General features: G+C 43.2%; 1 protein-coding gene across 3 annotated transcripts in view; it reads left to right on the forward strand.

Moving 5' to 3' along the window:
• Positions 1-9184: 9184 nt before the first annotated feature.
• PRRC2A (proline rich coiled-coil 2A) overlaps positions 9185-22048 on the forward strand; it is a 102746-nt gene continuing 89882 nt past the window's right edge. For all 3 annotated transcript variants that reach the window (XM_077483060.1, XM_077483066.1, XM_077483076.1), the window contains exon 1: positions 9185-9350. The gene's annotated coding sequence lies outside the window, so the exon portion shown is untranslated. The remainder of the gene's footprint in view (positions 9351-22048) is intronic.

The following is a 22048-nucleotide window of genomic DNA, read 5'->3' on the forward strand; positions in this document are numbered from 1 at the left end:
CCTAAATCAAGTTCCCCACCAGATTCTGCTTAACTGCCTAAAGTCAGAAGATCCACTCAGACTACAAAGGGGATACGACCCCAGAAGCTGTCATACACTGTCAAAACACACAGAATACTTGAACCAACATCCTGGGAAGACATAGAAAAACTGCCAAAACATGAAGACAATTAATGGAGAAAGGCAGCAGAAGAAGAATTAAAGTCACTTCAAGAAAATAAAATCTGGACACTCACAGAACTCTCTCCTATCTGCTAAAGTATAGGAAGTAAGTGGACTTTCAAAGTAAGGTCAGACACAGAAGGGAATATCCACAAATACAAAGCTAGACTAGTTGCCAATGGTTACTCCTAGAAATTTGGTGAAGATTACGATTAGAAATTTGCTCCCGTTGTAAAACTTCACCATCAGAGCGATTCTTAGCCCTTGTACACACGGTCGGAGATTCCGACGGAATGTGTCCTATCGGACCGTTTAGCCGGATAATCCGACTGTGTGTGGTCTCCATCGGACTGTTTCCATCGGAGTATCCGACGGACCAAGTTTTCCAACTTGTCCGTAAAATTTTCCGACAACATGCTCCGATCGGACATACTCCGATCCTGTGTAGCCTACTCTGACGGACAAAGTGCCACGCATGCTCAGATCAAATTCCTAGACCAAAGCTATTGTCTACTAGCCTGAACGTAGTCCCGTCGTAACGAAATAACATCATCACATTATGTACAATTGGATTTTCTGACAACTTTGTCCGACCGTGTGTATGCAACAGTTTCGGACAAAATCCGTCGGACAAGGGCTTATCGTTGCAGCTTGGAAGGGCATGCAAGTGAAGCACCTAGACGTTAAAACTTCTTTCCTATATGGAAACATTAAGGAAGATCTCTACATGGACCAACCACCAGGGGTTGAGCAAGGAGACAAGCTCGTGTGTAAACTTCAGAAGAGCATCTACGGTCTTAAACAATCTGCAAGGATGTGGAATGAGAAAGTGAACAAATTACTTACCATAAAGGGATTCTCAAGAAGTAAAGCAGACCCCTTTCTCAAGAAGACACATGGGTATACATCCTTATCTATGTTGATGACATTATAACCTGTTTTGAACAAGAAGGTGATTACAATCAGATAGTTCACAAGCTGAAAGAGAATGTTGAAATCAAAGAGCTAGGGAACATTAGCTACTATCTTGGAATCCAAATAGAGAGAGAAGAACATGGAAATGATCTTATCTTCTCAACCAATCTCAGAAAATCTCAGAAAATCTCAGAAAAACTTGGAACAATTCCATGAACAAGATGAAAAGGAAGTTAAAACTCCTATGGAACCAGACTATAAAAAGAGCAATGAAGCATTAAACTTTCTGTCCAACAATGATACATATTGCAGAGCAATCTGTAAGCTGCTATATTTTGCCACTGTAACAAGACCAGACAACCGCAGCAGTGGGCATACTATGCAGGAAAATTTCAGCTGCCCGTCAGTGTGACTGAAACGCAATAAAAAGAGTGATGCAATACCACAAAGGAACAATTCAGATGAAGTTATGGTTACCAACAACATCAAATCCAAAATTGCTCAGATATGTGGATGCTGATTGGGACGGGGACTGCACAGCCCGTAAATGCACAAGTGGATTAATCTTCCAGTATGGGGAAGGAACTATAAGTTGGTCTAGTCAAAAGCAAGGAACTATTACTCTATCTTCAACTGAAGCACATTGAGTACATTGCAGCAGCATACGCATGTCAAGAAGTAAAATAGATTTGTCAACTTTTTGTGGACATTGGGATAGACATGTCAAAACCAATTCCCATTTTTGAAGACAACCAGGGTTGTATAAAGTTTATGCAATCAGAAAGGGTCAATCCTAGGACTAAACATAGCTATGTCAAGTATCACCTACTGAGGGACAATCAAGATCAAGGTGTTATCAACATTCTTTATTGCTCATCAGAGGAGATGACTGCTGATGCATCACCAAACCCTTATTGAAGGAAAGTCATAATTATATCAAGAAGAATGTAATTTGACAAGGCACATATTGTTGAGAAGGGGTGCTGGAAGAACAACAACATGTCAATTACTGTGAACTATAAATAGTGTATGTATTTTACCCATCTATCCAGCAGGTGGCACTGTAGTGTGTATCTGTGGTAATGTACTTAGAGAAAGTGTTACCTCTCTAAGTGTAAGTAGTTTTATGCTCCTTGTTCCTGTTTTCTGTCTACATGATGTAAAGACATGCTGTAAGTAGGGATGAGCTTAATGTTTGGGTCGAACATAAGTTTGACTCAAACATCAGGTGTTCGCCCCATTGGCTGAAGAGCGAACATTATGGGGCGCTTGTGGCAAATTAGAGCCCCATAATGCACTGCGAGATTGCAGTGCATTTCTGTATGATAGAGTTGCCACCCCATCCCTTTAAACCCAAACACATATTAATTACACAGGTTCTGTGGGTGATTAAAGTGGTAATTAAAATCACTTGGTGCCTTACCTGCATTAAAGCGGAGGTCCACCCTAAAGTGGACCTTCTGCTCATCGGAACCCTCCCCCCCTCCGGCGCCACAATTGGCACCTTTCAGGGGGGAGGGGGGTGCAGATACCTGTACAGTACAGGTATCTGCACCCACTTCCGGGATAGCTCTCTGCTGAAAGGGGCGTAGATTACGCCCCTTTCCGCAAGTGCCCCGCTGCCTGCTGGGAAACACACAGATCCCAGAGGCAGCGGGGACCGTCCTTATTGCACAGCGCAACTCGCGCATGCGCAGTAGGGAACCGGGAAATGAAGCCGAACGGCTCCATTTCCTGATTCCCATACCCAAGATGGCGGCGGCAGGACCCGAGAGACGATCTAGAGATCGGCTTCGGGTGCCGACATCGCGGGCGCGCTGGACAGGTAAGTGTCACTATTTTAAAAGTCAGCAGCTGCAGTATTTGTAGCTGCTGGCTTTAAAAAAAAAAAAAAACGCGGAGTCCCGGCGGACTCCCGCTTTAAATTAGCCTCAGAACCTGTGTAATTCATATGTGTTTGGGTTTAAAGGGATGAGGTGGCAACCCTACTGTATGATGATTGGCCAAATCATGCACCAGACCTGCATGTTTTTGCCATTCACAGCACCCACTGCTAAGAGAGACATAATTGGCCAAAGGCCTTTGGACAATCATGGCTCAGGGGGACTAAATCCATGCCCCACACTATATAAGGCTGCTTACAGGGCGGCCGTGTGTAGTGTTGTTGGTGTGGACAGAGAGCAGAGAGATAGCTTGATTTAGATTAAGCAGGCAGGTTATTCAGTTAGTGGCAGTGTATTTGATATATATATATATATATATATATATATATCACAGTATCTGATTATGGCAGCACTCATACCCTCAGCCTTAACCCATACTGGTAGTTGAGGGATTTTGGAAAGGTGCCCAGTGGTACAAATTGTAGGGTAGTTCCCAGTGCTTCAGTCTTACTGACCTTACTTACTAAGTGAGTCTTTAGAGACCGGGTCACACCTGGGGCTGTGCAATGGCTCTGGACTTGGCACTCAGCAACTAACACAGTGTACAAAGGCCTGGAAAAGAACCCCAATCCTGAGTTTAGCATCTGAAGGTCACAGTCCAGACTTTCCCCACATGTCCAGTCCAACGGGGTCCAGGTATATTCTACAAAGCTGTAGTTGAGGAAGCACCAATCTGGATAGCTGAGCTGAAGGAAAGCATCCAAACTCCTAAAACACTAGCAAAAAACTGGCATGCTGGACATGGGATGGGTTATAAAGGGGCTGGCTTATTACTTTTCTGTTTGCCAGTATCCGAACCTACTGAGGATGGCATTATAACCTGACTGTTTCTGAATTCCTGTGTCCTTCAATGGATGGTGGAGAAATATTCATTTTATTGTGTGATTTACAAGGACATTACCAGGGACATATCTTCAAAACCTGACACTGTGGAAAACAGGGACTATTTAGTTGGCCATTTATGGCCCAGACTTATCTTTAATTTGATTTATGATATGCTCAAATGAGAATCCAGCCATATATAGCTGCCCAAACCAATGATACCGCACAATTCTGACCCTTCCCTATTGTCAGTATATACAGCAAAATATTGACCAGGTTGGGCAAAGATTATTCATCAAGCTGGAGAATTGTGAGCTATAAAAAGCCCCTCTAGCCATCGGAGGCACTCATAGAGAGTTTTTAACTTCTTTATGCAACCTAGCCAATCCTTTCCTCTACTCATTGAGAAAAAGCAAAGATACTAGTGTTGTAGGGGATGGATACTTGTCTTCTGACTTGTCTTTTCCTGCAACACAATTTAAAGCATAAAAACTAGAACCAGGTGACTTGTTAGTGCTATTTTTTTCCTGTCAATAACAGTCAGAATCCAGTGTGTGTGTTCTGATGACTGGTTGTGTTTAGGCCCAGGAGGATGACAGGGTTGGTGGTGCTGAAGACACCTCTAGTGCTGGCCTATCAGGAGGAATACATTTGTGACTAGGCAAGGTTTGACATCCTGTCTGATTACTATTCCACCAGATGAGCCTCAGCCAGTAATGTGCACAGGTCCGTACGCAGGATGAAACAGTGACCTGAAATGAGAGGACTAAATCTTCAAAGGGTGCAGCATTACTTCATTCCAGTAAAAGATTATGGCACGGCTATTTAAAAAAAAAAAATATATATATATCATAATTACCTGCTCTGTGTAATGGTTTTGCACAGAACAGCCCCGATCCTCCTCTTGTGGGGTCCCCCGCTGACGATCCTGGCTCCTCCTCCCTTCCAAGTGCCCCCATAGCAAGCAGCTTGTAAACCTTTGATAATGCCCTGTGGTAGGGACGAAACACGTCCGGCCAGTGAGATGAATGCTGGTGTGAACTTCTGGTTTTGGTTTACTATGCTTGCATACCTTCATACAAATGTGAGTGGATATGTTTTTAGCCTGTTGATTTTAATTAATAAATGGAATCATGTTATGTAACTTTCTTTTTCCATTTTATCCACACATATGTACAAGCACTTTACTTCCCCAAACACTGAAGAGTTAAACCAGTGAGGAGGAAAACAAGGAAGAGCATACCCAGGATACTTATAAAGTACATCTGACACCTGTCATTGGGAGTCCATAGCAGCTGGTGAGTGAGTGGGGACAAAGAAGAGGAACACAAAGTGACTTTTATTTGAATCTACAGCACCTTGGCACTTTTTGCACGATGGATAGCTTTATTTCATAATCATGAAGATTAAATGTCACAGGCTTTTTTATGAAGATTATTTTGATGCATTTATATAATGCTGATAATTAGGAATCACTTGGGTTTTCACATTACTCATGAAGTTTTACAGGGGGTAGGTTCCCCAACTCTGGGTTGCGCTCCACACAACTTTTTTTATAATATAAGGCACGGCACTTTATTAGAGCAGCAACCCATTACCACACATATTACATATAGGCCAGTGATGGTGAACCTTGGCACCCCAGATGTTTTGGAACTACATTTCCCATGATGCTTGTGCAATGTAATGATATAGGCTATACACCATAAGCGTGGGAGTACATACAGTATATTTCTTATGTTCAATCTAATGTCTGTGGCGCCTTCAAGTAAAATCCTACAGGGGATCAAAAACCCATTATAGTACATAAATGTGTGACAATAATATAAAATAAAAAATAAATAAAATATAATGTTTTGTTTCAAATTACTTTTAGAATGTTTTTTCAAAAAGCGTTCAATTTGTAGTTATACAAAAGTATATACACTGCTCAAAAAAGTTAAATGAACACCTTTTAATCAGAGTATAGCATCAAGTCAATTTAACTCCGGGATATTGATCTGGTCAGTTAAGCAGCAGAGGGGTTTGTTAATCAGTTTCAGCGTCGTTTGTGTTAATGAAATTAAAAACAGGTGCACTAGAGGGGTAACAATGAGATGACCTCCAAAACAGGAATGGTTTTACAGGTGGAAGCCACTGACATTTTTTCCCTACTCATCTTTTCTGACTGTTTTTCACTAGTTTTGCATTTGGCAAGGGTCAGCGTCAGGACTGGTAGCATGAGGTGGTACCTGGACCCTATAGAGTTTGCACAGGCAATCCAACTCCTCCAGGATGGTACATCAATACGTGCCATTGCCAGAATATTTGCTGTGTCTCCCAGCACAGTCGGAAGAGCATGAAGAAGATTCTAGGAGACAAGAAGTTACTCTAGAAGAGCTGGACAGGGCTGTAGAAGGTCCTTGACCCATCAGCAGGACCAGTATCTGCTCCTTTGTGCAAGGAGGAACAGGATGAGCCTGGGGTCCTCCAGTGGGCCCTGTGCTCATTGCCTGGCACCGTGGAGCTAGATTGCCATTTGACATTGAACATCAGAATTGGCAGCTCTGCCATTGACGCCCTGTACTTTTTACAGATGAGAGCATGTTCACCCTGAGCACATGTGACAGACATGAAGGGGTCTGGAGAAGCTGCAGAGAACGTTATGCTGCCTGTAACATCGTTCAGCATGACAGGTTTGGTGGTGGGTTAGTGGTGATCTGGGGAGGCATATCCATAGACGGACTCACAGACCTCTACAGACTAGACAATGTGGGAATCCTGCTGACAGCTGAAAGAACCGAGCCTGAAAGTATCGGTTTCAGGTATCGGAGCATTTGCAAAAGTACCAATGCTCCTGCAAATGCTTAGTATTGGCACCGACAGCGGTATCGCTATCGGTGCAACCCTAATATATGCCCCTTATTAGGATTCCAGCCAATCTGAGGACAGTGCCTGACTGAAGCATATCACGGCAGTCATGTTTCAAGGCTCTGGGCAGGCCTGGGCAAATTCTAAAAACAAGCTAACTAAACACCCATGGTTTCATGTGGCGCATGCTCACCAATGTCCAGGACCAGGCGGAGACTGTGGTCATGTGAAACATCAAACTTTAAGGCAGTTCCCTGACTTGTCCTATGCCCCCAAACACTGTAACTTGTAGGTTGCATTAAGAGGGATGTGCAGAGCCTGCACCCACTCTACCAGTCCAGCATACCTCTGTTACCTCACTTCCAGTATCAAAATGTGGTCTCGCTAAGCACAATAACTCTTCCACTTCACGTACCTTGTGACCAGGTAATAGAACTCAACAATGCTGGTTTGGTTCCAGTTGCTATTGAATACTGACATCTAGGAAAGGAGCCAGAACATTGACCCCCCTCGCTACCAGAGAACCTGCCACCTTACCAGGTAAGGTGGTGCCTGTCCCTTTATCTGGTTACCCATAGCAACTATACTCCTCTTCTTGTCTTCCCAATTAAACATTTTGTAGTAGTGTTACTTCATACCCCACGTGTGTTTTACAGGCCCAGGTTCTTTGGAATAAAATGTGATGCCTGTTAGTGCCCATCAGTGTCTCTTCATCAGTGCTGCCTATCAGTGCTATCTATCAGTGCCAATCATTCCTGCCCATCAGTGCCACCTTTCAGTGCCCATAAGTGCTGCCTATTAGTGCCCATCAGTGCTGCATATTAGTGTCTCCTCATCATTATCGCCTCATCAGTGCCACCTATCAGTGGCCATAAATGTTGCCTATTAGTGCCCAATAGTGATGCTTATCAGTGCCCATCAATGTTGCCTATCAGTGCTGCATACTAGTGCCGCCTAATCAGTGTCACCTATCAGTGACTATCAGTGCTGCATATCAGTGCCGCCTATCAGTGCTGCATATTAGTGTCTCCTCATCATTACCGCCTCATCAGTGCCACCTATCAGTGGCCATAAATGTTGCCTATTAGTGCCCAATAGTGATGCTTATCAGTGCCCATCAATGTTGCCTATCAGTGCTGCATACTAGTGCCACTTAATCAGTGTCACCTATCAGTGACTATCAGTGCTGCATATCAGTGCTGCATATTAGTGTCTCCTCATCAGTGCCACCTATCAGTGGCCATAAATGCTGCCTATTAGTGTCCATCAGTGATGCCTATCAGTGCTGCATACCAGTGCCGCCTTATCAGTGTCACCTATCAGTGACCATCAGTGCCGCCTATCAGTGCTGCATATTAGTGTCTCCTCATTGTTGCTGCCTCATCAACATAGCTCCCAACTGTCCCTGAATTTGAGGAACTGTCCCTGATTTAGAGCAATGTCCCTCTTTTCTCATTTGTCCCCCCTTTTGTTCTGATCCATATAGTTCTATATAAAATGCACTTTCTATCTTTCAAAAAGTGTTTCCCAGTGCTAAACCTTTCATCTGATTTCTAAATCGCTGCATTTGTACATTTTAAAAGCCAATATAAAGGAATAGTAGTGGAAGAAAAAGCCCTTCTGGATTTAATGAACCCTTTTTTTGGTTAATTCTCCTTTAAAGGGGTGTGGCAGGGGTGTGTGTCCTATGCCTACATACATTTGTTAGTAGGTGTCCCTCATTCTCATCTCAAAATGTTGGGAGGTATGCATCAGTGCCACCTATCAGTGCCCATGAATGCCGCTTCATCAGTCCTCATTGCTGCTGCATCATCAGTGCAGCCTCATCAGCAGACATCTGTGAAGGAAAAAAGTTACTTATTTCCAAATTTTTATAACAAAACCTAAGAAAAACTTTATTTTTTTCACAATTTTTGGTCTTTTTATGTTTGTTTAGCAAAAAGTAAAGAACCCAGTGGTAATTAAATGCCACCAAATAAAAGCTCCATCTGTCTAAAAAAAAAAAAAAATGATAAAAAATGTGTTTGGATACAGCATTGCATGACTGTGCGAGGTTGTCTTGCTGGCAGCTGAAAATTGGTCTGGGCGGGAAGGAGTGAAAGTGCCCTGTATTGAAGTGCCTGATATATAATTGTATTATAATTTTATTTATTTTGTTTTATTATTTGTCATTATGTAACTGTATTTGTAGCTGTGAGGTGTACCAATATGGCGCGCCCAATCAGAAAGTCAGATAATCCCAGTAAGTACCAATATGGCCGCACGGATGCGGAAAAGGCCTTCTCAGTTACCAAGCCTCGTTTTGTCTCGGACACGTTTAATGACAACAAATGGGCAGATTGGATAATCCAACCTCATCCTCTCTACCACTGGCTCGAGGTTAGCCCGAAGCCCCGCCCTTCTCTTCTCCTCGGCGAATCATTCCTCCTGCCGCTGCAATTCCCGCCCTCGCAGCCGGTAGGCCTGGAATGCTGTGACGCGCAGAGTCTACGTTGTACGGAGCCTCCTCTACTCCATCTTGTCATCTATCCCCTCCCCCATCGAACTCCAAGGCAGAAGGGGGGGAAAGACAATCCGCCGCCATCCTCCTCCCGGCAGCCTTTCCCCATCCCGAAAACCCGCTCATCGGAACCCCCTCACCCGGCGCGTCGAGCCCAGGTGGGTATGGGGTGCGGGGCCTCCTCCCAGTCTCCGCTGTTCCCCGATGAAGGCAGCCCCGGCCATAGAACCCCCCTACAAGACGTAGTGACGCCATTTTGTTTTCTGATCAGTCACCTACATCCTAATAACCCCCCCAGATATATTATATATACCCCCCACCCCCCTTCCCGCCCTGACACACCCCGGGGGCCCCTACAGCCCGCCTGGGGCCACATTAACCCTTCGAGTGCCTTGTGCTCCCCTCCCCCCATCACCTCTCCATCACTGGTACCCAATACCGCCACCTCCCCTCCCCCACCCTTCCACAGGCACCCAGGGGGGCCAATCACAGCCCTGCAGCCTTATCAATACCGATTATTGATTGGCTATCAGTCCTCGCCAGTGCAGCTGGCAGAACATGGGTAGGCTGGTATGGGCTCCTAGCAGACCCCCCATCTGATCAATTACTATTCCTATATTCATATCTAGTGATTGATTATTAGTTATTGATCACCTTATCAGTCCCTTCTCACTGCCTTTGGGGGGGATGGGGGGTGGTATGGGTGCCTATCAGAATGTATTTTAAATCCTCCTCTTCTATCTGTTTATGACTATACTGCTTGTTTGTATTTCTGATTGATTATCAGTTATTGATCAGCTATTGGTCACTTTCAATGCATTTGATAGGCATGGGTGTGATGGTATTGGTGCATCAGAATGTTTATTATTTTGCTTTTTATTTTTATACTAATAATGTGTTTTTGCATTTCTAATGATTATCAGTTATTGATCAGTTCAATGCCTATGGCAGGGGGTGGGTACGGCGGTATAGGGGCCTATCGGAATAATTTTATATTATTATCCTTCACTATTAGAAACATTTCATATCAATATCCTCCTATCTGTTCTCTACTGTAATGTGTGTTTGCATTTCTAATGATAGCTTATCAATAACTGATAATCAACCGGTCTGCTCAATACCTATGACGGGGGGTGGTGGTATAGGTGCGGACAGGTGCCTATCAGAATAATTTTGTATTATTATTCTCCTACTATTGGAAACCTTTTTATATCATCATCCTCCATCTCTTCTCCACCATTATGGTTATCTGCATTTCTAATGATTGGTTATCAGTTATTGATTGGTTTTTGGTCACTTCAATGCATATGGCAGGGGGTTGGGTGTGGTGGTATGGGGTGCCTATCAGACATAATTTTTTTTATTTTTTGTTTATTTATATTGCCATTCTTATCCTCCACCATACAGCGTATTTGTGTTTCTAATGATTATCAGTTATTGATTGGCTATTGGTCCCCTTTAGTGCCCTTTGACAGGGGTGGGTATGGCAGTAAGGGTGCCCATCAGAATATATTTTATTTATTTTCGCCCCCTCTAAACTCTTTTCAAAGCAATTGATAGGGAGTGAGTGGGGTATGGTGGTATAGGTACCTAGAAGAATGCATTTTACCTTTTACTATAGCTTCCTTTTTTGTGTTTCTATTGATTATCAGTTATTGATTGGCTATTGGTCCCTTTTCAATGCATATGGTGGGGGTGGATATGGTGGTATAGTTGCCTATTGGAATACATTTTATACCATCATCATTCACTGTAATATTATATCCTCCTCGTCCTCTGTCTGTTCTCACCCATAATGTATGTTTGTGCTTCTCATTATCGATGATCAGTTATTGATTTGCTATTGGTCCTTTTCAATACCTATGACAGGGGTTGGGTAGGGTGGTGCAGGTGCCTATCAGAATCATTTTCTGTCTCTACTCTAATGCTTATTTGCATATCTAATTTATTAGTTATTGATCCCTTTCAATGCAGATGATGGGGGGGGGCTGGGTATGGTAGTGTGTGTGTGTGTATATATATATGTATGTGTGTGTGTGTGTGTGTGTGTGTGTGTGTGTGTATATATATATATATATATATATATATATATATATATATATATGTATATGTGTGTGTATATATATATATATATATATATATATATATATATATATATAATGTGTGTGTGTCTATTATAATGTCATTTTCTCTATTTTATAATGTTTATATGTTGATCTGTTTGTTGAAATTTTGGCCAGCTGTTATTGTTTATCAGTTATTGATTGGCTATCAGTCCCTTTTTAATGCCTTTGGGGGGTGGGTATGGTGGTATGCATGCTTGTCAGTGTGTGTATGTACGGTATATATGCTACATCCTTCTCTTCTCTAATTTTTATATATATATATATATATATATATATATATATATATATATATATATATATATATATATAATTTTTTTTTTTACTGCTTGTATTATAATCCATTTATTTAAATATTTTTCAACTGTTATCATGTTTGATTATCAGTTATTGATTGGCTGTTGGCCCCTTTTAATGCCTTTGATGGGGGAGGTGGGGGGTTGGGTATGGTGATATAGTGCCTGTCAGAATATATTTAATTTTATTGTGCTACCTCTTTTCTATTATGATTTTTATTTTTATTTTTTTTAATTATTGCTTGTATTATAATCCATTTATTGAAATATTTTCCGACTGTTATGTTTGATTCTCAGTTATTGATTGGCTATCAGTCTCTTATGCCTTTTATGGGGGGAGGGGTATGGTGGTATAGTGCCTGTCAGAATATATTATCATGTTGTGCTGCATTTCTTCTCTATTATAAATAATTGTTTTATTTTATTTTTAATGCTTGTATTCTAATCCCATTTATTTTAATATTTTGCAGCAGTTATGTTTGTCAGTTATTGATTGGCTTTTAATACCTTTGATAGGGGGGGGGGGGGTACAGTAGTATTGTGCCTGTCATAATATATAATATTCTTGTGCTACATCTCATGTCTTTATTTTCAGTTTTTTATTTTTTTAATATGTCTGCATTTCAATCTGTTAATTTTTTTTTTTACAACTGTTATGTTTGATCACCATTAGTTATTGATCAGCCCCTTTCAGTGGTGGGGATGGAGGTCTCATTGCAGGCTTGGGATATTTTAATTTTAACCTCATCAAATGCACTGTACGGTAAAAATCATTAATCGGCATCAAAAATAAAGGCACTCTTTTTTTTGATTGGTTACCAATTGCCTATCAGATCTTTACTAGTAGTATTGGTAAGGCTATAAGGATGTGCCTCCAATATGTAAATGTCCTTATCAATTAACAAATGATGTTCTGATCATTCAGCTTTTGGTGTGATGATATGACAGGTGGTGGGGGGTGAAGCTGCAGATGCTGGGCCTGAATATTTACACTGCAGATGTTTTCACCTAATGAGCTTCTGGAAAAAAATATTGATTGCCTATCAGGTGATTGGGAGAAGGCTTTAGGTGCTTGAGATGCTTTGTGTAATTACAGTTCATGATATTCATTTTTGTTACTTTTGTGAGATACTGTATTTATAAAAAAAGTACACCCCTCACATTTTTGTAAATATTATTATCTTTTCATGTGACAACACTGAACAAATGACACTTTGCTACAATGTAAAGTAGTGAGTGTACAGCTTGTATAACAGTGTAAATTTCCTGTCCCTTCAAAATAACTCAACACACAGCCATTAATGTCTAAACTGCTGGCAACAAAAGTGAGTACACTCTTAAGTAAAAAATGTCCAAATCGGGCCCAATTAGCCATTTTCCCTCCCTGGTGTCATGTGACTTGTTAGTGTTACAAGGTCTCAGATGTGAATGGGGAGCGGGTGTGTTAAATTTGGTGTTATCGCTCTCACTCTCTCATACTGGCCACTAGAAGTTGAACATGGCACCTCATGGCAAGAACTCTCTGCGGATCTGAAAAAAAGAATTGTTGCTCTACATAAAGATGGCCTCGTTTTTAAGAAGATTGCCAAGACTTTGAAACTGAGCTGCAGCATGATGGCCAAGACCATAGAGCGGTTTAACAGAACAGGCCTCGGTATGGTCGACCAAAGAAGTCGTGTGGACGTGCTCAGCGACATTTTCAGAGGTTGTCTTTGGGAAATAGACGTATGAGTGCTGCCATGCATTGCTGCAGATGTTAAAGGGGTGGGGGGTCAGCCTGTCAGTGCTCAGACCATACACCGCACACTGCATCAAATTGGTCTGCATGGCTGTCGTCCCAGAAGGAAGCCTCTTCTAAAAATAATGCACAAGAAAACCTGCAGTTTGCTGAAGACGAGCATACTAAGGACATGGATTACTGGAACCATATCCTGTGGTCTGATGAGACCAAGACAAACTTATTTGATTCAGATGGTGTCAGGTGTGTGCGGCAGCAACCAGGTGAGGAGTACAAAGACAAGTGTGTCTTGCCTACAGCCAAGCACTGGGAAGCTACAGTTCATTGAGGGAACCATGAATTCCAACATATACTGTGACATACTGAAGCAGAGAATGATCCCCTCCCTTCAGAGACTGGGCTGCGGGGCAATATTCCAACATAAGACCCCAAACACACCTCCCAAGATGACCTTTTTAAAGAAGCTGAGGGTAAAGGTAATGGACTGGCCAAGCATGTCTCCAGACCTAAACCCTATTGAGCATCTGTGGGACATCCTTAAACGGAAGATGGATTAGCGCAAGGTCTCTAACATCCACCAGCTCTGTGATGTCATCATGGAGGAGGGGAAGAGGACTCCAGTAGAAACCTGTGAAGCTCTGGGGAACTCCATTCCCAAGAGGGTTAAGGTCATGTTGGAAAATAATGGTGGCCACACAAAATATTGACACTTTGGGTACTCACTTTTGTGTGATAATCGTGTGTGTGTGTGTGTGTGTGTGTGTGTGTGTGTATATATATGTATATATAATTTTACAACATTTTCATTATTCTGTGACCGATCCCCTTTTCTGGTGATTCTATTGGTGAATATTTAAAGGACTAAGGTTTCATAATCTATTTCCTTGCAGATTGAACGTGCAGCTGTGTTTATAACATTGTATTTAGATCGCAGTACATGATGATGATGCACCGTTGTAATATTCATGGTGCTGCCATCATAATTTTTTCTTTTGCGATACAATTTTACAAAAAAACAAAAAAAAAAAAGTTAGTGATTTGGTCGTCCTGTTCTATTAAGTCACATCAGATCCGGTTGAGGCTGGGTTCACACTCAGTGCAGATGCGGCTCTCAGCAGAGGTCCGGTGCGTCTCTGTTCTCCGTTTTCAGGGATGAATCTGGGCCGAGTTTTCACCTGCATTCGGCTCTGAAACGGAGCCAAAGACGCACAGGCCCCCTTGTGCAAGCCACTCTGTAGCCTCAACATATATGTGAACCGACTCCATAGAGAGTTTGTCACAATCTCCTGTCATGCAAATGGGATGCAGAGAAACGCGCATCCAATTTTTAGTACTGTGAACCCAGCCTTAAGCTTGGGTTCATATTTGTGCGTTTTACAGACACCTCCTGGGATTCGCACAGGAATCGCACCGCATCCCTGTGCACATCACATGCAATGTCTGTGCTGTGCGGTTTGAGCCATACATTTTGTTTGGCTCAAATTGCATCACGTTTGCACGAAAATGGTGTAGGACCCTTCTTTTTTATTTTTCATCACACCCATGTGATGCAATTTCGGCAATTTCACTGTGTTTTGCAGTCTGTTTCAGGGTATCTTTAATCTAACATTGACACCCGCAGCAGATCGCATGGACGCTACACGATTGCAATGCAGTGCAGGAAATGCACAGGATTAGCTGCGTTGCATCATTGTGAAGCAGGGCTAAATCTCAGTCTGCTTAGTAATTTATTGAACTATTGTTAGTATAGAATTAAGGCTTGGTTCACATTGATGCGACGTAGGATCTGACTTGTGAGACCCCCAAGTTGCATGACATGTCCAATTCAATGTTTCCCTATGAGAGCCGTCGTAACTGATACTACACAAGTTGCTCCGACTTTAGAAAAGGTTCCTGCACTACTTTGGTCCAACTTGGGTGCGAATTCAGCTCTTGTACAGGTTCCTAAATAGCATCCATGTCAGAAGGAAGTTGGAAAGCAAAGTCATACGACTTTACTGTCACAGCAGTGTGAACCAAGTCTAAGTGTGTGTTCGGTATATGGAAATGCGGTTAGAATAATCGCAAAAAAACGCAATTTTGCATATACTGAGTGGCTTTAGTCTTGACTGAGCAAGGTTTACACCGGTGCGTGGAAAACACTGCATGTGATACGCACAGGAATCGCACCACATTCCTGTGCACATCACATGCGATGTCTGTGCAGTTTGATTCGAGCCATGCAATTTGTATGGCGCAAATCACATCTGCACCAAAATGGTGCAGGACCCCCCCTTTTTTTTTTTTTTTTCTTCTCTCCCCTGCACCTGAATCACATTGCATGGAAGTTCACACCTGTGTAATGCGATTTGTGGCAATCGCCCTGCATTTTGTGATCTGTTTTGGGGTGTCAATAATCTAATATTTGACACCCAAAGCAGATTGCATGGACGCGATGCAATGGGGGAAAATGTGTTTCCTGCATCGCATCAGTGTGAACCGGGGCTGGATGATTTTTACTTTGCAGTGCTTTTGCCAGTTGCTAGCTGTTGTCCGATATATGAACAACCTTGGAAAATGTAGGGGCTATGCTGTGGCATAGATCGTCGCAGGCTCATAAGGGCACATGGAACACCATTGTTTTCTATGTGACCTGTTCACACCACACAGCTGCCTTTGAGGTGGGTTGCCGTAGAATGTGAAAAAATTGCATACATGCTGCAAATTTACACAGAGAAACTTGCTGCACTGCATGTCACTGCTGCACTTCGGAACATGTAGCTGTACATAGAACTGAATGGGGGCTTGTACACATCAGCCCTCATGCTAAGGGCTCTTTCACACTAGCAATTGTGGAATGGTAATAATCCCTGTTTTTGTGTTTTGCCATCTGTACCCTATTAGACCCCTTTCACACTGGGGCACTTTACAGGCACTACAGCTCTAAAAATAGTGCCTGCAAATGCTGTGCCTCCAGTGTGAAAGCTCCGAGGGCTTTCACACTGGAGCGGTGCGCTGGCAGGTTGGTAAAAAGTCCTTTGGAGTGATGTGTATACCGCTCCTTCCCGCTAAAACAACATTGAATCGGCACTAAAAATAGCGCCATTTTACTGTCGACGCTGCTCCCCGCCCCAGTGTGAAAGGGGCCTTGGGGAGATCTCCCTTCACTTCCTGTCCCATTAAAAAAAAAAAAAAAAAAGGGGGAAGTGAGAGGAAGTACCTGGGAATTCACCAGAACTAGTGTCCCCCATTGTAAAGATTTCCCCTCTATTACTTTTCTGGGGACAACCCAAAATTTGGCATTTTCATTTACTTTCACTTTTAATGGTAAACGGGACAATAGGGAATCTCCTTAACGGTAGTGCAGATGACAATAAAAACCTAATAGGTGTATGTCCTAATTCCTCTCCACTCCATCCAAAATGAAAGAAAAAGTTTTGCCTTTACTTATACTTCAAGTTTTTTTTCTTTTTTTACCTTAATCCCCCCTTATTCTTGCCTAAGCCCAATCTGATCCAGCGATGTGTATGAGAGAAGGGGTCTCGCCGCTGTCTCCCTCCTCACTGGGTAGATTGATAGCAGCAGACGTCATTAGCTCCTGCTGCTGTTCAAATCAAATGCTGTGATAAGGGGGTGGGGCCAAGCCGCCTGCTCTGTGTCAATATAAGCAGATGGTGGCTCGGGAGTGAGCACACACTGGTGCCCTCATGGAAAGCGACTTTCTACAGGGGCACTTGCCAAAGAGTAGGAGCCTAGAGCGCTCGCAGGGCACGGAAAGACGAGGATCGAGGCTGCTCTGTGCAAAATCCTTACACAGAGCAAATAAGTATAACATGTTTGTTATTTAGTTTTATTAAAATAACAAAGGTTTAATGTCTTTCATTTAGAAGAGCTTGCTCTGATCAGCAGCCACAATATAAGATAGCCGCTGCTGTGCGCTATGGAATGATGCATAGTGCTGTTGATTGATTTTATGTTTATTGAAATGTATTCATTGTACCAGATAGTGATGATGTGTGTTACTGCGAATAGAGTAACACATGGCCTACGTCCATTCCCAATCCCCACCCCCCCCAGCATACCTTATGGGACTCTAGACAGATTGCCTTGTCTGTGTGGTGGGACTGCATTAGTCAAGGTTGCTCAGTATCCCTGCTTATATTTACAGGTCACATTATATTAGCAGGACCAGTTAGTCGCAGAATGTTTTAAATTGAAGGAATAAAGAAAATGGCATAACTAGAGTGTTTACACCGAGAGCAGAGTATTTTACCATCCCCCCTCCGCACCATACACCAATAATGACCAGGCTGACTGGGGGTTTACATGCCAAGCTGAGGGGTGGTTTACAGTTGCGATTCTTTGCAGCTGTGGCAAAATCTACCCGACATTGATATGGGAAAGCGCTGAAAAGTCCCTGACGTTGGGGGTCAGTGGGAAGAATGCCCCTGACGTTGGGGGTCAGTGGGAAGAATGCCCCTGACGTTGGGGGTCAGTGGGAAGAATGCCCCTGACGTTGGGGGTCAGTGGGAAGAATGCCCCTGACGTTGGGGGTCAGTGGGAAGAATGCCCCTGACGTTGGGGGTCAGTGGGAAGAATGCCCCTGACGTTGGGGGTCAGTGGGTAGAATGCCCCTGACGTTGGGGGTCAGTGGGTAGAATGCCCCTGACGTTGGGGGTCAGTGGGAAGAATGCCCCTGACGTTGGGGGTCAGTGGGAAGAATGCCCCTGACGTTGGGGGTCAGTGGGAAGAATGCCCCTGACGTTGGGGGTCAGTGGGAAGAATGCCCCTGACGTTGGGGGTCAGTGGGAAGAATGCCCCTGACGTTGGGGGTCAGTGGGTAGAATGCCCCTGACGTTGGGGGTCAGTGGGTAGAATGCCCCTGACGTTGGGGGTCAGTGGGTAGAATGCCCCTGACGTTGGGGGTCAGTGGGTAGAATGCCCCTGACGTTGGCCATTATGGTAGGTGGGAGATCAATCAGCCATTACTGAAAGAACCCCTTGCCACCTCCGGAGGAGACCTGGTTGGAAAAGACTGGTATAGATCGTGGCGACATTGTGGACAGCTGTGTCTAGGAAATTTCCTTTCTGCCTCGACAACCTTTCCATCGGTTGAATAACAGGTTATTGATATTATGTTGCTACACTCATTTGAACTCCATCTCCGCTGCTGATTAATAATTTACAATGCTTGGGTTTGGAGATAAGCCCGTGATTATGGTAACACGTTGCTAAGTGTTATTTTAGGGAAGACGTGCTTTACCGTTGGCGTTGTGAATTCTGCTGAGTGTGTTTTAAATTGCAATGTTGATGGGAAGACCACGGCCGGTCATAATGGAGTGTTTTGGAACAGCGTGTATCATTACAAAGCAAGGAGCATACGCCTGATAATTTCATCTTGTTTACATTGCAGTTTTGATGAAGGTGCGGCTGGCTGATGACTTGGGGCTCATTCACATCAGCCATCGCATTATACTGCAGCCTCCGGTGTGCACTGCAAAGGAGGCAGTGCTGATGCGTTGTAATGAGCCGTCACATTTGTTTTCTTTTTTTGTTAACTTTATTGAGATGTCACAAAAATGGCACTGGTGCATCCCAACATGCAGTGCTGCCTTGATCTCCTCCTTGTCTCCGAATCACTTGCAGCATGGCATGGCATGGCAACACTGACACAACTGTAGACTGCATGGATCATACTCTTCCACCTAGGAGAAAGGGGCCATGGGGCACAGCGGGTATGTTCTCCTTTCTTCTCACTGGGACAAATAATTATGGAACAGGCTTGGCCCCAGCATATCCTGCAGACAAAGGAGTGTGATGGCAGCTTTGGATGTACATTTATATTAAAAAAAAAATAAAAGAAGATATACAGCACATAATGACCCAACTGTTTAAAGTGGTATTAAACCCAAAAGCAAGCATTTATTGTACTGCAGCTTCCCCATTCTTAGATGTGATGACAGCATTCGTTTTCTTTTCTAGGGTTTATTTTTTGTCTTTTTACAGAGTGATCCAGCCAGTGAGTCTGTTTTTCAAAAGAACAAGCTCGCCAGTAAAAGGTGCTGTATCAATTTACAATGATCAGAGTTTATTTATGTAAAACCTTTATCCGAAAGGAAAAAAAAACAGTTTGCTGTAATTGATTATAAAGTATAAGCTGGAGTTTAGCTTCAATTTGTTAGTGTATCCAAATCTGCTAGTACATCTATTACCCCCCCCCCCCTCCAGACTGAAAATGCTGCTCTCCAAAGGTGCCCCCTGTGCTCCTTCATCCATAGTGGGGCCTTTCTAATACAGGAGGTGTGTTACTGGCCAGATCACCCGAGGAAAAAAGCCTCCTAGAATAAAACATCTAATGATTGGTAAGCTGCAATATATTACATTTTTGGGTTTAATACTGCTATAAAGTGATACTCCAGCCTCTTCCCTTCAAGAGATATTCAAACTTCAATTTTCTTTTTAATTAAGATAATAAACATCTAATGGCATTGCATAAAGCAGTGCCTATCCTCTACTACTTTATATATATATATATATATATATATATATATATATATATATATATATATATATATATATATATATATATATATATATATATATATATATATAAAAAAAATTTGCTGTCCCCCACTGGTGCTCCTGGCTCCTCCTCCTTTAGTAAGTGTCCCCATAGCCACTTTCTATGGGGGCATTTGTGTGGGCTCGCTCCTGAGCCACCCTGTCTGCCTCTGACACAGTGTATCTGGGCCCCATCCCCTTCTCCCTCATCACAGGATTTGATTGACAGCGGCACCCGCTGTCAATCAGTCTGCCCATTGAGGAGGGAGAGAACCGCTGCTCTCGTGCACAGCGCTGGGTTAAGATTGGCTCAGGTAAGTAAAAGGGGGGTGAGGGGGTCCTGCAGCACAGGAGTGTGTGTGTTTTTTTTTTTTTTTTTCCTCCAGCAGTGTGCCTGCGGCCTCTTGGTGTCTCTGGCAGCGCACCCGCGGCCTCTTGGCATCTCCGGCAGCGTGCCCGCGTCGTCTTGGCGTCTGACAGTGCGCTTGTGGCCTCTGAGCATCTCCTGCAGTAAAGTTTAAGGCGGAACGCACTGGTAGAGGGTCCTGTGCGTCTTTGGCTCAGTTTCAGGTGAGAATTCAGGCAAAAATGTGGACCTAATTCGCACCTGAAACCGTGAACAGGGATGCATCGGACCCCCTGCTGCAAGTGTGAACCCAGCCTAAAAGAATTAAAAATTGAAGTTTGTTTTGTGTGTTTTACATTTTGGAAAAAGCAGTGGTTTGCCTGTGGACACCAATGCTAATTATAGAGGGATACATAGTTGCAGGTTTGGAGTTCACTGTGGTTGTTTTTTCCTATTGAATGCATGTATCTCTTGTTAAAAGTTAACAAACATTCGGTCTTCTGTTGCTAAGCAACAGATCAGTGGCTTCTTAAAAGGATTGGACATGCACTGTAAATGGTATGCAGTAAACTAAAACCACATTTTGCATACAGTACAACAAATTATTTATTGTGTAGTCTTGGCTGGAGACAAAATTCTGTTCAATAAGTCATGCATTAGAGGTGAACTCCGAAGACCTTATTGCCAAGTTCCAGATTATTTTTTGGCTTAATGTTTCCAGTCAATTGCTTGTTTTCACTCTTTTATATTTCTGCTCAAGTAGATGTTAGGACACCGGCACTATCGAGAGAGAGGTCCCCCGTCGGATAGTGTCCGCCCTGTACTGCGCAGGCGCAGCGCTTGCACAGTACGGATGACAAAGGAGATGCCAAAAGTCTCTGAACATGAACAGCTGTACACGGTGCCTGCGCAATTAACACTACATTGTGCCACACGCTCCCGATGCTCGTGCAGCTCTGCAAGGTGCGGGTGTAGGGGCAGAAGCCTACAGAAGAGACCGTATTTTACAATGATGGGCAGAGCTGATAAGTTGGGGCTGGTTTTCGGGGTGTTTTTTTTCAATAAACGACACGTCTTTGCGGGGCGTGTTTGCACAGCTGAAGGGTGTGTTTTTTTTTTTCTAAACATGTGTTATCTCTTCTGTATGCATCCGCCCCTTGCAGAGTTGCACGAGCATCGGGAGCGTGTGGCACAATGTAGTCTTAATTGCGCAGGCGCCATGTACAGCTCATGAACAGCTGTTCATGTTCTGAGACCTTCGGCGTCTCCTTCGTTCTCTGTACTGCGCAAGCGCTGCGCCTGCACAGTACAGGGTGGACACTATCCGACAGTGGACCTTTCTTGGCAGAACACCGGCTCGCCTATTGATAAATCATTACAATAAATATAAATGTATCACTCCAGGTCCTTGATGATTCCAAGCTGCCCTTTGTTTTCATATATAATTTTAGTTTTAATGGTGTTCTTATCACTCAGTCTATGTTAATCGTTCAAAAGTGTTGTTTCTATGCATTCTGTATCTTTATATATGGGGACCGCCATACTTGTTCATTAATGTGTATGTGCAGTAGCAGGGAAGGGTTAAATCACCTATAGGTTTATTATTTGCGGTCTGTGTCCTGTGAAAGTTAGAGTAAACCTATTGGACAGTTGTCACTGGAACACAAGAATTGCCATCACCTCCTATTCTGGTGACGGCTGTAAAATTTTAGATTTCCTATCACTTAAATTGTTTGTAAAAAAAATAAAATAAAAATCCTCTAAAGCATGTTAAACAGAATAGTGCTTGTGCTGTCATTTGTCCCATTCTGTG

The sequence above is a fragment of the Lithobates pipiens genome, unplaced genomic scaffold, assembly GCF_037356315.1.
Source record: "Lithobates pipiens isolate NorthernLeopardFrog02 unplaced genomic scaffold, aLitPip1_a1.2 Scaffold_1, whole genome shotgun sequence".
In the NCBI taxonomy this organism is placed as follows: domain Eukaryota; kingdom Metazoa; phylum Chordata; class Amphibia; order Anura; family Ranidae; genus Lithobates; species Lithobates pipiens.